We start from the raw sequence: 15,332 nt of genomic DNA, 5'->3' as shown, positions 1-15,332 counted from the left end.
TGGGATAGCAAAATATCAGTCATGCCTGTATTTCTACTGACATGAAAGATTTTTTAATGTCCAGTTTAAAAAAAAAAATGAAACATATTTGCATTCCTGATATATTAGATCATTCTTGTACAAAAGGTTAGAAATGTTTCTGACAAATGGCCAGGACAGAGTTTATCTATGCCCTATACAGAATTCCGGATGGAAAATACCAAACCATGCTCTGTGTACACAACCCTTTTCATTTTTACATAAAAAAGACAGTGTCAAACATCCTTAATAAGCAGCCTTTTTATATATGATTTAATAGATAGATGATAGATAGATAGATAGATAGATAGATAGATAGATGATAGATAGATGATAGATAGATAGATAGATAGATAGATAGATAGATAGATAGATAGACAGATAGATGATAGATAGATGATAGATAGATGATAGATAGATAGATGATAGATAGATGATAGATAGATAGATAGATAGATAGATAGATAGATGATAGATAGATAGATAGATAGATAGATAGATAGATAGATAGATGATAGATAGATAGATAGATAGATAGATAGATAGATAGATAGATGATGATGATGATAGATAGATAGATAGATAGATAGATAGATAGTCAGATAGATAGAATATTGTGAATATTCACAATCAGACCATTATGTGTACAAACCTACCCTGTAACAAAAGATGAAAAGAAAGTCCAACAGCCAGTACCTAACATGTTTCATTTAAAGACAAATTTATGTTCTGCTTCAAGGACAAATACGTTTTCAGCTATAAGCCAGAATGTATCCTATTTTATTGACAGACATGAATGGGTTGCTTGGAATATAATTGAGGTATAATTGCCACTTGAGGCTGCCACTGGAAACAGGCTAGGAGAGCAATGACCATAAGCAGGTTTGTAAAGGAGCACATAGACACATATTTGCCAACACACACAGCCACATACTGTAAAAGGGGATAAAGAATACATTTCCAAGCAGAGCTCCCCTCTGACATGATCTCTGCGGTCATTTATAAAATATGTATTTCTTATAGATGGGAGATCACTGCTATTAAAATTATGTACACATTTTCCAGACCAGACTGCCAAGTCTTTGGGGCAGAATAGAAGGGATGTATTCTCATTAATATATAAAGGCACACATCTTGTTAGTTTGGCATTAGAGTGTTTATGGGGGGTTGCTAATCTCTTGTTATTTCCAGCAGGTGACAGGGGAGCCTTTTTTTCCCCTTTCAGAAACACTGAGTGTTCGTGTTTCGATTACATCTTTCAGAGCCTCTCGACGGGAGGGGGCGCCCTCACTCCGTGCGAAAAAAAAAAAAAAGGAAAAACGCAAGATTTGATCAAGCTTTTCCCAAGCTGTTCAGCCTGCAATAACTGTAGATTATAAAAAAGATGTGTGTACTTTATAAACTCAAATAAAACAAATCTGGCATGTAAAGCATTTCCCTGCACTATTTATATTATAAAATGTTTAGATGAGTATATAATTTAGTGTTTGATGCTGCTCTTTTATTTACTGTTTGATTTGTTTCTTTATTTGAAAAACAAAAAATACAGCCTCCATGGAAAATACAGCATGTAATGGATGGCTCACACACACAAGATGTATTTGGATGAAAATGGGTATGTTTTAATCGCATGATTCCTATTCGTTTCAGCCCCTCTCTGATTTTTCTTTTCTTTTTGGTTTAGATGATCTAATTTAGATGCTTAATTGAGCTTCTGTGTTTGAAAGTGTGTTCACATTAAATATATATGTCTTTGCCCTAGTCCCTTGTCAGGGTTGTGCTCTGAATCTCAATGAATGCAGGCAGACCTTCTCCATACTATAGCACTGAACTCTGCCCTCCCCATCTCATTCTTGAGGCTGAGAGTTTAGGGAGTATTGCAGCTAGAAAAAGGAATAGCAGAAATGTCAATATAACCGAGTGGATCTATAGGGACAATGGGTTGTGTGCTTGGTACTAACGCTAGCCTCATTTTCTCCTTATTAGATATGGTGTGGGTTTTTCCTCTGAAGCATTGTCATGCAAATATGTTTTTGAATGAGCGACCATAGACTCATGCTTCTCATTCTTAGAGGAAGCAATTAGCCTTCGAATTAGTATGATTTCAATAATTAAATTACCATCCAGCAACTTGCAGCAGCACTGAGCTACCACAGAACCTTCTCAGAAAAACATGGTATAATCCCTTCTTCCTAAGAAAGAATAATGATTGATGTAACAGTAGCAACTTTCTATGATTCAATTCTGCTGCAAATAAAGGGGTCATCTCTCTATCTCTGTCTCTGTCTGTCTCTCTCTGTCTCCCTCAATTCTTTTCTCCTTTCTTTCCTATCTTGTTCTGCTTTCTCTCTCCCTCTGTTTCTTTTTCAGACTCCTTCGACGGGAGACAGTGGGTTAATTCTGATTCTCCCTGCCTTAATTCTGATGCACCCTTTTCTATTTAAATGATGAAAAATTGTTCAATCGGGAATTTTAGAGATAACAATAAGCCCAAGGACTGACTGAAATCACTCAGGATGATTATATAAGGATACAGATGTGTGGGAGGTGAGCTGAATTATCCATAAAAGCAAATTGGCTTTTAACGTTGTATTTACATGACACCTAGCAGCTTTTGTATGCATTAAGATGAATAAAATCACCACCCTCCGCCTTCTCCCTTCTGTTTTTTTGTAAGATTCGGGGGATGGGAACATTTTACAAGTGAAACTTATTCCATTTTTTGGATATAAGACACACAAAATTACTTATAAACTCAACCCTTCTCTGTCCTCTAATGCCAATTAGCCCAGTAGTAAAAAGTACTAAACAAAGACAGACTGCTAGATTAATCACACAATAGCACCTAAACTGCCTCCAGATTAATAAATCTATCTCTGTGCCCCATGACTTAGATTTGCTTTCAGTTATACTGTGTCCCAAATGCATTATAAAAATATCTTGTAGAATTGGATCTGTATCACTAATTGGTGTAGAATTCAAGGGGTTGTATTTAAGAACACAGAGTGAGACACACTGCAGAATTAAACAAAAGAATCACTGTCTAATTTTGAAAGACATGATGTGTTTAGGTATTTAGTGAAGTAGACATGAATATATATATGTATGCATCTATATTTATAGAACTATGAAGCTTACATGTGATGTATAGAGGTTAATGTTACACTATGTGCACGTCCCATCCTCCTGTATGTTCACTTGCAGTGTGTTTGTTAGTTTTGGTGATAAGTGAAATGTGGGCTTTTTTAATTTCGACCTGAAGAGGGCAGTCTTTTCCCACAAATGATGATGGCACTCATGCAGCAGCTTCGGTCTTTGCTTTTAGCCCAGGAATGCAATATAGTAAGTATGGGCAAGTGTGCTTAATTACTGTATATTTAAACAAAAACATCTGATAAACTATTTGATTTGTCTTTAGGCTCTAGCTCCAGACTAAAATAAGTCAAATATAGAAATGCTTTTTATTTCAAGGAGAATGCTATGCCCCCCCACCCTTCATAATGCAATAAATCAGAAGTGATCAAAGAATGTTAAGATCTGAGCTGATATTGCCATGTAAATGTTAGCTACTCAAAACAAATCTTGCCTTATTCATTTATTTACAAGGACGCTACCTCCAAAATCTGTGCGCAAAGTTCTGGCAGGGCTATGGGCGCAATGGGCAGCGGGGATTCAGCACTACAGTAACGGACAGTTCCTAGTTCGCTGGTTTGCGGGCAGGGAACAATGTATCCGTGTTGCGCCTTATGCACAGGATTCTAAGTAACAATTACTTCTCCGCAATCAGAGGCACCGATTTATTACTTTGTGTCTTAAAACAAGAGCTTTTCCATATGGTGGCTTTATATTGAATGGGAAATGCTAAATCTGCTCCAAGCCAATCTGATCGGTGCCTTATGTATATTGTTAGTTCTGATAAGGCACGAATTTCAAAGATAAGAAGCTCTGTACATGCAGCCACAGCACATGGAGCCCCGATGATGGATCTGATTGCACAAAGCACTGAAGATCATTTTCCATCGGTGGTGTTGGATAACATGCATGTGTCCCAGGCTTTGCTTATACATAATCATGTGGATGTAAAAGTATGTTGTATTAGTTATCGCTATTAAAGGCTGCTATGTATTGTGTGCAGTGGAATCACAGCAGCCCTACGGCTAAAATGTCAGTCTTCTAATGCTGCTAAACGTTTCTGCATCCCTATACTCAAAGCCATATTCTGACTTTTTTTTTTTTTTTTTTCTAAATGCATGTTCCTATAGTCCCACAAGGCATTGGTCCTTTCCCATTGGGAAGTCATGAATAAAAGGCAATGAAGCCTACACGTCAGATCTTCCTCAATTAATCCACCATTAGCATGTTTGGGATCCACTACTGGATGGTTAACAGGAGCTGGTGTAACTGTATGCTGCCCAGAGCCAATTAGGCGCAGCTAAAAAAAAAAAATGAACTCTTTACAGCCCTGTGCTGGGAGCTGTCAGGGTTTTACGTGTTCAGATGTGGAGGTTGGGGTGTAGTGGCAGCAGGCAGATGGTGCAGATCAGATCGATGTGATCGCTATTGCTGTTTTTTTTTTCCTCTCTCTCTTTTCCCTCTGGTTGCTGAAGCTGAGGGCGATGGCTGAAAGCGCTAAGGCACCAGCCGGCAGGGAATGAATGTGTTTGGGGACCATCAGCAGCAGGATATTCCTGATCAGCAGGATTTTCACCAAGGAAACACTGCTTCCATTTATCCCTTCTCACACAAGCAAGGAGCAGCTGCATTTGCAGCCAGCGACTGGATTGGGAACTGAAAGGTAAGCCGAGGCTTTCATAAAGGTCACACATGAACCATTATTAGCGCAACGCAATCTCCATTTCTATAGAATGTATAGCGCCAAGACCGGGGCGGTTGCAGTTAGTGGCATGGAAAGAGATCAATATTCCCCCTTATATTAGATGGGAAAGCTGCTTCTAGTTTCCATACACACACACACACACATACACACACTACAACTGCATTTACATTCCGAGTATTTCGAGGCTTATAATGAGAATGCTGGGCAGTGGCAGCGTTATTCTGATATATGTACATATCCCCAAGCTGTAGCTGCTACGCTAAGGCACACTACTGACTCGCACTGACTCACTGTACAGTCGCAGCGTTGCCTCCTACAGAAGGGGAAAACGTTTTCTTATACAAACAAGGCGGACTTTGTTTAAGGGAAAAACGCTGAAGGGAACATTGCCTTTAGGGAATAAAGGTAAAAGGATGTCCCTTAGCTTATTTTTGTGCAATTAAAGACAGCTTTTTTTTTTTTGCTTGAGTAACACAGCCAGGGCTTTGGAAAGGTGGGGCACATTTTTATCTCTGCTGGCTTCCATCGAGGTGTACTTTTTCCAGATGTGGATTGGTGCTCACTATCTGTACTGCTGCTGTGAGATTGGGGAATTGGATCTTGCACATTACTAATTCTAATTCATGTCCAAGAGAGAGAAAAAAAAAACTCACTTTCCCAAAGGTTCACTCCACCATTCTTTAAGGCAGACAGGAGGTGTGAAGCTGTACAAAGCCAGGGGACCGACCTGAAACAAAACTGTGCATTGCAAGCTTCAGCAGCTATAGAATATGAAGGTGGATATAGCTTTTTCTATCATATTTTCTATAAGGGATTTGAACAGATGACTAAATTTGACGTGGAGTCAGCCAGAACAGCATCATATGGGAGATGCCACCAAACTGAGAGCTGTCCACAGGCAGGTGCTGAACCCTTTCAACCATATTGGTATCTTACATGATCTGTCCTGGGGCGGTGGAACATGAGTTCTACACTAGTACTATTATTCTTTGTGTACTGAGTATAGTCTGTTTTACTGTGTTCCTGAAAAATGAAACATAACTGGATATTTCATTTGTACATTCCACTGCCCTGTTTAAAAATCATCACATTATCTTTTGAATTTTAGAAAAACCACAGTGACCCTTTTTCAATGGCATTAACCTGTGAAAGGTCTCCCTGAGTTGGGACCATCCCCCAAGGCTCAACATGAACACAGTGCAAGTGCTTTAAAACAATATACATATATTGGAGCCAATGCCAGTTTCATTGAAAAGGGTACATCTCATGTCACGTGTAGGATTATTCAGTGACAAAATATATGTGGGTGTTAGTATGGGTGCAGTTTGTGTGTGTGTATGTATACACATATACAAACATGCACACCTATATTTTCAATGTATAGGCACAGAAAGATGGGTTTATCATTCCACACTTGCTTTGAGACATTCAGCTTTCTGTAGGAGCTCTCCCTGTGTAGTTTGTATGGTAGACTCTCTGCCTCTGTACACCTTACTGCTTTTAGGGATATCAATAGCAAATCTTAAAACAAAGCTTCTTGGTAAAAGCCACCTTTCTAGCAGATGATCCGGATTTACAGTACTGCCACACATATCTCTTAATCCACTTGCACATTTGAAAGAGCTTACCCTGCCTATTCTCAAAACTATAATTCTGAACATTAAAATTCAGCTCGTATAATCAGTGTACATGCTGTACTGCAGGGCATTGTCAGGCAAACTTCATATGGATTCTGTGTATGAGGTGATAAGTACTGCCCCTTCTAAGCAGTTCATAAGTAGAAAACAAATATTAATCCATCCATAGGCATAAAATCTAGTGTATTAGAAGAGTTTTTTTTTCCTTGTGTCAAGCTGAATCCATTATGCAATATGCTCACACTTAACTATTTATGCATTTCTCTTACAGGGATTCATTGAGCTCTTGGACATCCAATTGAACAGGCTGGAACAGCTGGGGGGCGTACATCAAGGGTTATTTTGCAAGCAGGAAAGAAGACATGAGAAGAGACAAGGTACATTGCACGTAAACTCTCTTGTGGTGTGTAGATACACAACATCTCCCTTGCATTAAAACACTGCATGGTTTTCTGCTATTCTTTCAGGACTTGGAACAAAGACATTTTGGACTTGGGTTATGAATCTCCATGACCTATTTGGATTCCATTCTTCTGATTTATGGCTGTGGATTTATTGCCCAGTGTGCTGTTGCTCTGTGGCTCTCTTCGGTGACGGGTATTCTTGGGTGGATAATACGGATTACGTTGTTATTGCTTAAGAATACGCGTAGTTGAGGAGAGTATCTTCAGCAAGGAAGCTCCATGTCTCCAGCACCAAGGGAGCCCCTACTCTAGTGGCCAAGGTAGCACATTTTCATACATTACTGGCATATATGTGATTTTAACAAAATTCTGCTTCATACATGTTTCAGCTGAGGGCATTTTAAACGGGCAGTGTATTGTATTCTCCCTTTTAAACTTCAGCTGAAAGCAAGTAACACTGCTCTTTTTATTATTATTATTATTATTATTATTTTTTTTTTTATATTATTTTTTTCTTTGTTTTATGGAATGGTTTGTTAGGCGCTGTTGATATTTATGCATGTTGATATCAGTTTTTAAAGAGTACAATTTTAAAATTTAAAAACCTTGGAGGCCCCTTGTGTAAGCTTGATTTTGTGGATGAATTATGCATAGCCTCAGATTTACACCACGGCAACGCCTTAAAATGCTGACAACCAGGATCCTCTGGGAGTCGAGTGACATATAATCCTTCTATGGTTGGGGAATTTGCAATGGGATCCTGCTCTGTGGCCTCTGTCTTTGCCCTGGGCCTAATCTCTGCCCTACATTTATTACCCTTTGCCGTTGCACTCAGTCATCTGGATCCCTCACTCCTTTACTGACACACAGAACAAGTCCCTCTGGATGTGTCAGACCTGCATCCTGCACTGCAGCCTGATTTCTTTGCCTGCTGGCATTGTGAGGGTTAACATTGCTGTGTTGCACTAGTCGAATAGATGCTGGGTTGTGTTTGGTTGAACCATGGATTTCAAATTGCCATTCTGAAACTATTGGAAATCTTTGTGATAGCTTTTGTAACACGTTAATGTCGCTCCAGGTGGCCAATAAATGCTTTGATACTTTCGAGAACAATCAAGTGCCTTTTTTTTTGACATACTAAAGAATTATTTTGCAGTTTGTGTGTATGTGTGTGTTAAAATGCATTTTTTTAAATCACTGCTTAAAATATTCAGTTTTGGTTTATCAGCAAATGATGGGCTAGTTCCTGAGCTAGGAATATAAATTACTGCAAATATGAACTTCTTTAATGAACAATGCTTTACAAAGAGACATGGCTGATATTTCTTATCTGTCTATTTATCTGTCTATCCATCTATTTATTGTTATCACCCCCTTTCTCCCCCTCTCTCTGCTATCATATATCTATCTATCTATCTATCTATCATCTATCTATCTATCTATCTATCTATCTATCTATCTATCATCTATCACCGTCTTAATTTCTTTCTCTTTGACATTCTAGTACATATCTTTTAACCCTTTAAAGAAATAAACTTTTGTTGTCTGAAGCACCACACTGAATATGCACATGAAATTCTTATTTTTATATTCAATTTTTGTAGCTATTTTAAACATCTTATTTAAGTTTTTACATATTATTAAGAAAATGAAAAATATAAAAAATAAAACAATGCACACTACCCAAATCCTTATCGTCTCCCAAATGTGTAAAGGTGTATATTTTCATTTATGTTTTATTATGTTTTAATGGTCCATTACACAAGAGGGGCATATAACTGTTATAAATACAACTTACACTATTTTAAAATATGATGTTGCTGTGGTCACATTGTATTTTAGATATGATATCTAGTGTATGTTACTAGAGTTAAGAGGTAAGACGCGAGGATTCATGTTTCACTTTCTCGGAATTATATCAACTGTACCGCTGGTTCAATATGACCATATATTTTGGTACAAAAGGTCAGTTTTATTGGTTACAATTTTATTTTTAAAGACACCACTACACCGTTCTCTCTGAGGGTATACAGTATAATTGGCCAGCAGCCCCATGCTTTCTGTGCAGTTTGGAATTCTACAATGTTCACTAGCATCCTACATTCCTACATTCACATAAATAAAGGGACAAGTGTATATTATATATAAATACATATTATTTATAAATATATATATATGTACAAATGAAAAATAGTGCGGATAGTATCATGTAGGCCTCACCCTGAATACAATCAGGAAGGGACAGATGTCTACTTACAATGTCATAGCTGTATTCTGTTACTGTATACATTTACAGTAATAAATAATATGGGGCATAAGAATAAAGGCACATGTGAGCAGACTTATCATGAACAGATTTATAAATTGAAACTACGATTATACACACACAACAGTGTATCAGGCAATTATCCCTGTATGGTGTACAAAATGAGGGAGGCATAATTGATACAAATGGCTTATTTGATTCTGCAGTTCTGCCTTTATGTAGCACTGAAAACAAATTTAGCACTTTTTACTGAAAAGTTGGAAATCACAGTTTCTTTTCAGTTAAAGTTGGAAGCAACGGTTTTGGAAAATAAAAACACACCTAGACTAATCTTTCTTCCATTAAGGTATTTTCCATTGAAGAATAATAAACCAAAATTTATAAAAGACCATCTGTTAGAAAAGCAGTACTGAAGGTACTAAGGGCAAAGCTTTATGCAACTGTCATATTTTGGTCATGCATAGCTGGAGTCTATGAGGTGCACATAGTCTGATTTACTATGGATTATGCCTTTTTGTTATGCGTCTCAATGAACAAGGTTGTGATTAATGCTTTCTCAGTTGCTGAAGGAGTCCATGAAAAACAAATACACACAAGCAAGAGTGTGAAACAGCAACATGCTATAATGTTAGGTTATTTAAGATTTTAGCAAAGCCCTAAAACTCATCAGAATGCAGATTTCTGTTACTTTACATAATTTGTCAGATGTCGTACAATGTGTTCAGCTGTTGAGTCCTCTTTAGAAAAAAGAAAATCAGTGTAAGTATATTGTTTAACTATTTCTGAAAAGGTTAACAAAACATTAAGCATTAGTCCCTCCAGTATATGCATATACAGTATGGGCAATATGGGTGGAAGATACAAGTTAGCACATAACCAGAGAAGCCGCTTGCTACGTTTGGGAAATATAGATTTAATTCCATGTGCCGCAGATTCAAATTTTTATACACAGTGTGTTTTCAACTTTTCTGCATTCATAGAACATTTTTTTAAATTAAATTCAAATATGTTGATTATCGTTTTCATTTCACTGAATGACAATGAATGGCCCTTATATTGCACAGTGCCCCACCCGCTTGGCTGATTCTTAGCTATTCTGTGCTACCCTTTTCTCAATCTGGATTTACATTTTATCTTAAAAGCCAAAGGTTTGAGGCATATTATACTACCATCAATATTATATAGTTTCAAATGTATGTTAATTTCACTGTATATTATACAATAATCTAATTGTAAAAATGCTATGTAACTGTAAATGCAAAACATGCACTTTCATGTGTATTTCATTAAGTAAAATAAAACAAAGAAATGTTGCTTGGCTACTGTTCAGGGCAGCATTGCTTTTGAGATGGTAAATCGCCGCTATACACACATACCTTCCTCTTCATATAAAATTAAGCTTTTTATTGAATTTTGAACAAATAGCAAGCAGTGTGTAAAACATTTAGGCCATGTTGCAGCTGCAAAATAGTAAAACGAAGCAAAGAGAAACATAATGCTGGGTATATATTGTAGCACCTTTAAGGCCCAATCCCTATTAGCTATTCTGAACTCTTTCTGTAATTATGTAGTTTTGTCTTTAGTCTACTGCACCTTTGGGTACTAAAGACATTTGGGCAGCCTATGGGTGCTTAGATAACACCTTGATTAATGCATGCCAATATAGGATTTATGAGCCATTAACAGCAATATTTATGCTTTCATATAACACATTAATAGAATTTATAGCTAGGTATTTGATAGGCAACTAACACAAAATTAATGTACCTTTCTACAAGATATGTGATATGACTAATTAAAACAAATCATCTCAAAAACCGAATGATAGGTTATTATTTATAAACAGTCATTTAATCCATGCCTCTCTGGCACAATTACCAAAAGTCATCCTTTAAATAGTATTTGGACATGGTTGCATGGGATATTAAGCAATTGCAACTTCAAGCTTACTTAGATAGGTACATTTTCTATTGGTAAATTAGGATACTGTTATTGTGATAACAATAAGAGGTAGAAGAAAGAAACACTGAGCACACTTTGTATTTAATTGATGCTACTTTTGAATTTCTTGGTTAAAATGTTAGCTAAAACCAAAAATTATATTTTCAGGATAAAAACATGTCCTCCACCCATTTATGATACAGTAAGGTGGGTGGGTCAATACTCTAGACCATCAGCCCGCCCACAATTGTTTTTTTCTTTTTCCAGAGCCATTAAATGGTGGATTTAAAATGATGGGTCATAGTTCAACAACAATGGAAGGCTTCTTCCTGGGCCTACACCATAAAGCACATATCTGCAACAATGGGCAATACTGATAAAAGGGTCACATACATTGCATCAGCAGGGAACCCCACAGCTATTATATATGATCTTTGATGTTCTCATCTTATGAATTATGGTGAATTATTTGGTTGTCCTTTAATAAAATGACCCTGTGTCTCACCAGCAATCACATAGGAGCTTTATTTTAGCAAATGTTCGGAAACCACAGTTTTTTCTTGTTTTTGGAACAATTCCTTTTTTAAGAAAAAAATTGCCTTTTATATAAGATCAGTTTTTTTTAGATTTACTTACTTAAATGGAAAAACATATAGACCTAGAATAATGGAATCAGAAATATATTCTCTGTACATTTGCATTTGTGATTTTTTTTTTAATGATTGTGACCTGTAATGTTTCTTGCCTTGGGTAAGGCATTCTCCATCATCTTTTTATAAGCACTGGAATTGAATTGCTATGGACCGTCTATTGGTCAAGCCATGGATTTGACTTCTTACATTCACATATACACAATAGATTCACTTTAAGCAATGGTATAGGGCGCCTAGCTCATTCGGCGAGTGTCTCCATGTTTCTTGATGCTTCAGTAAAGCTTTCTTTATCTGTATGCAATGAAACAAACTACTGTGCTGATGAATTTATATAATACTTTATATTTAAAGGGCATGTAACCCTTAAAAATAAAATTGCCTACTGAAAGAAAACCAATTTTCTAATAAGCATAAATGACCAATTTCTAATGGTTGCAAAGTTATTGGTACTTGAACGCAGTATTTGCCCATTTTCTGACTTTAAAAGCAATGTAGCAGAAATTAACTCTCTTCCAGCCAATAGTCTATTTCACACAAAACCTTGCATGCTTCTTGACAGGTCTGTTAATCAGCTGGCTTCTCCAACATTGGCCAGGGTGGACAGATACTACTTTCAATAGCAGTTCAATGTAGAAATTACTTTAAAACCATTGAAAGTAGAATTACATTTTCTTTCATTATTTGAATGTTTTTGGCTTAGCATTCCCTTTAAAGTGAAATGAACAGAATTCAGACCTTTCTATATGAAGGATATATTTATAATATATAATATATAATATATATATATATATATATATATATATATATATATATACATATAGGTATAATTTTTGCCCTGATTAGAGGCTCAATATTATGAAACCATTTCTTTAAAGGCTTAGGACTAAATAAAGTTCCACTTGCATTGTGTTACCTGTTCTACCACTTCTGTTTTCACATGTATATTATTACTGTGTTAGCATAGACAGTGGTAGCAAATTTAGACCTCTGTGATAGGCCAAGGCAATCATCAGAAACCAAAATATGACAATTCAGTGGGACTCACATTAATCATGCACTTTACTAAACGGTATTATATTCCAGAGGCCTCAAAATTACAGCACACAGTACAGTACAAAAGCTATATCCTTGCAATGGCAGATATATTTCTGATGACATTTCTTAAAGTGGCACTAGGCCAGAAACACATTTGAGAAGCATCTTTCCATTATATTAAAGGCAACTTTCACTATGATTAAAAAGCACACAACAAACCATTGTATTGTAATTTCACACAGTTTCCCAAATACGCATTAATATGTTTTTTTTTTGTTTGTTTAGAAATATTTAATTATTTATTAATCCATAATCTTTTTTTTTCTATTTGCAAACCACACTCTCATGCTATGAACTGCTGACAGATTGCACATGGTTTAACAAGCTGCTTCCAGCCTGAGTCAGCAGTCAAGAATACTGAACTGACAGTCAGCATTATAGAGTTGTTTGCAGCAGGAAAAAAAACACCTGACCATGAGGAAGCAGCTTATAAAATAATGAAAAAATAATGAATATTTATTACAATTAGGGTGTATGTTTATCAATGTCCTTTAAGCTTAAGAATTACTATGGAAATGCCCACTAATCTTTTGGTAATTATCCAAGGGAATTATTACAAACTGATGAGTTCACAGATATCCTCTGTACAGAAAATTAACTTCAGGCTATTCATTAGTCTTCAAACCAAGGTATACAAGTATGGAACCTGCTATCCAGAGTGCTCAGGGATCTTTTAATAATTTGGATCACCATGCCTTAAGTCTTCAGAAAATCATTTAAACATTAAACAAACCAAATAGGATTGTTTTGCTTTCAATAAGGATTAGTTATATCTAGCGGGAATCAAGTACAAGTTACTGTTTTATTATTACAGAGAAAAAGGAAATCATTTTTCAAATTCTGAATTATTTTATTAGAACGGAGCCTATGGTAGATGGCATTCCCATGATTTGGAGCTTTCTGGATTACAGGTTTCCAGATAAGGAATCACATACTATACCTTTTTCCAGCTTTAACTGAATGGGCCTTTTATTGCAGACTTTCAGGACTAATGCTTTAGGTTGCTTCCTCAAGCATGGATCATGAAAGCTTTTAGGGTATAACTTTCAGTTGAAGCATTCCTGCATATATTTACGTATAAGGTGTACAATGTATAGCTTTAGTTCACCTAGTTTACTTGTAACCCTTCTGCCTTTAATAAGTGGACAGGGCCTAGATTGTGTTACTAGTCAACACTTATTCGGCTCCCCAGTATAGATTATTTCTATTTTGCATATGTATGTATATATATCTTTATTTATAAAGCGCTACTTATGTACGCAGCGCTGTACAGTAGAATACATTAATACAAACAGGGGGTTATTAAGATAATAGATAAATACAAAGTACAGGTATGGGATCCCTTATCCGGAAACCCGTTATCCAGAAAGCTCCGAATTACGGAAAGCCTGTCTCCCATAGACTCCATTTTAATCAAATAATTCAGAATTTTAAAACTGATTTCCTTTTTCTCTGTAGAAATAAAACAGTACCTTGTAATTGATCCCAACTAAGATATAAATAATCCTTATTGGATGCAAAACAATCCTATTGGGTTTAATTAATGTTTTATTGATCTTTTAGTAGACTTAAGATATGGAGATCCAAATTACAGAAAGACCCCTTATCCGGAATACACTTGGTCCCGAGCATTCTGGATAATGGGTCCTATACCTGTATTACAATAAACACAAATAAATAAAAGATACAGTTGCAATAAGATAAGAGTCAAAGACACAAGAGGATGAAGGTCCCTGCCCTGTAGAGCTTACAATCTATATGGGAGGGGTAACTTACAGACACAAATAGGCAAATATAAGTGCTGTAGGTCACAGTGGGTGACATTACAATATAAGTGCATAGATGTTACATGGGGCTAGTCCATTTCTGGAACACTTGGCAATGTGTATTCATATGGAAATATAGCGCTTAGTTCTTTTACAAGGATGTAGAACAAGTTGACGGTAAGGATAATAACAACTTTTGACAAATAAGCACAGAAAACTGTAAAGCTTTGTGCACATTGATATCCTTGTGACATATGTAAAATGTCTGCTTTCACAAAGTTATTAATTATCAGTTAAGTAGTTATACACCAAATCCATTTTTTTGGTTTCCGCCGAACCCTGCGTAAAGGATTCAGCCTAATACCGAACCAAATCCGAATTAGCATATGCTAATTTGGGTTTGGAAGGGTTAAACACCAATCTGTGAGCTTATTTTCTTTAATAATAAAATAATTGTTATGAAATATTGTTGCTATCTAAAGCAATACATGTTTCCTGATGGCCAAATGGCATAATGAATAAAGATTAGACAAGAGAATTTCCTTATATGGCCACCAGTATATTGGAGTACATACCTTTTTTATAAATCAGTTATATAATATAAATACACAGTCTATGAACTGGACCATCTCTTCAAATCACTAGATGGGGCTGATGATTAAAAGGAAGATACATAATCAACTGAAGAAGTTCAAAGATATATGTGAAAATGACT

The 15,332-nt window shown here is 36.1% G+C and overlaps 1 long non-coding RNA gene and 1 other non-coding gene across 2 annotated transcripts; both read left to right on the top strand.

Annotated features, from left to right (window-relative positions):
- The first annotated feature begins 4,012 nt into the window (after positions 1–4,012).
- Positions 4,013–8,009, top strand: LOC116410430. The gene is made up of 3 exons (XR_004222402.1): positions 4,013–4,813; positions 6,764–6,869; positions 6,960–8,009. It is a non-coding gene; the product is annotated as an uncharacterized LOC116410430 (long non-coding RNA).
- Positions 7,065–7,165, top strand: mir137-1 (microRNA mir-137-1). The gene has a single exon (NR_049678.1). It is a non-coding gene; the product is annotated as a microRNA mir-137-1 (primary transcript).
- Positions 8,010–15,332: the final 7,323 nt, after the last annotated feature.

Source organism: Xenopus tropicalis, chromosome 4 (assembly GCF_000004195.4).
Source record: "Xenopus tropicalis strain Nigerian chromosome 4, UCB_Xtro_10.0, whole genome shotgun sequence".
Classification (NCBI taxonomy): domain Eukaryota; kingdom Metazoa; phylum Chordata; class Amphibia; order Anura; family Pipidae; genus Xenopus; species Xenopus tropicalis.
This window is presented reverse-complemented; position numbering and strand designations above follow the sequence as displayed.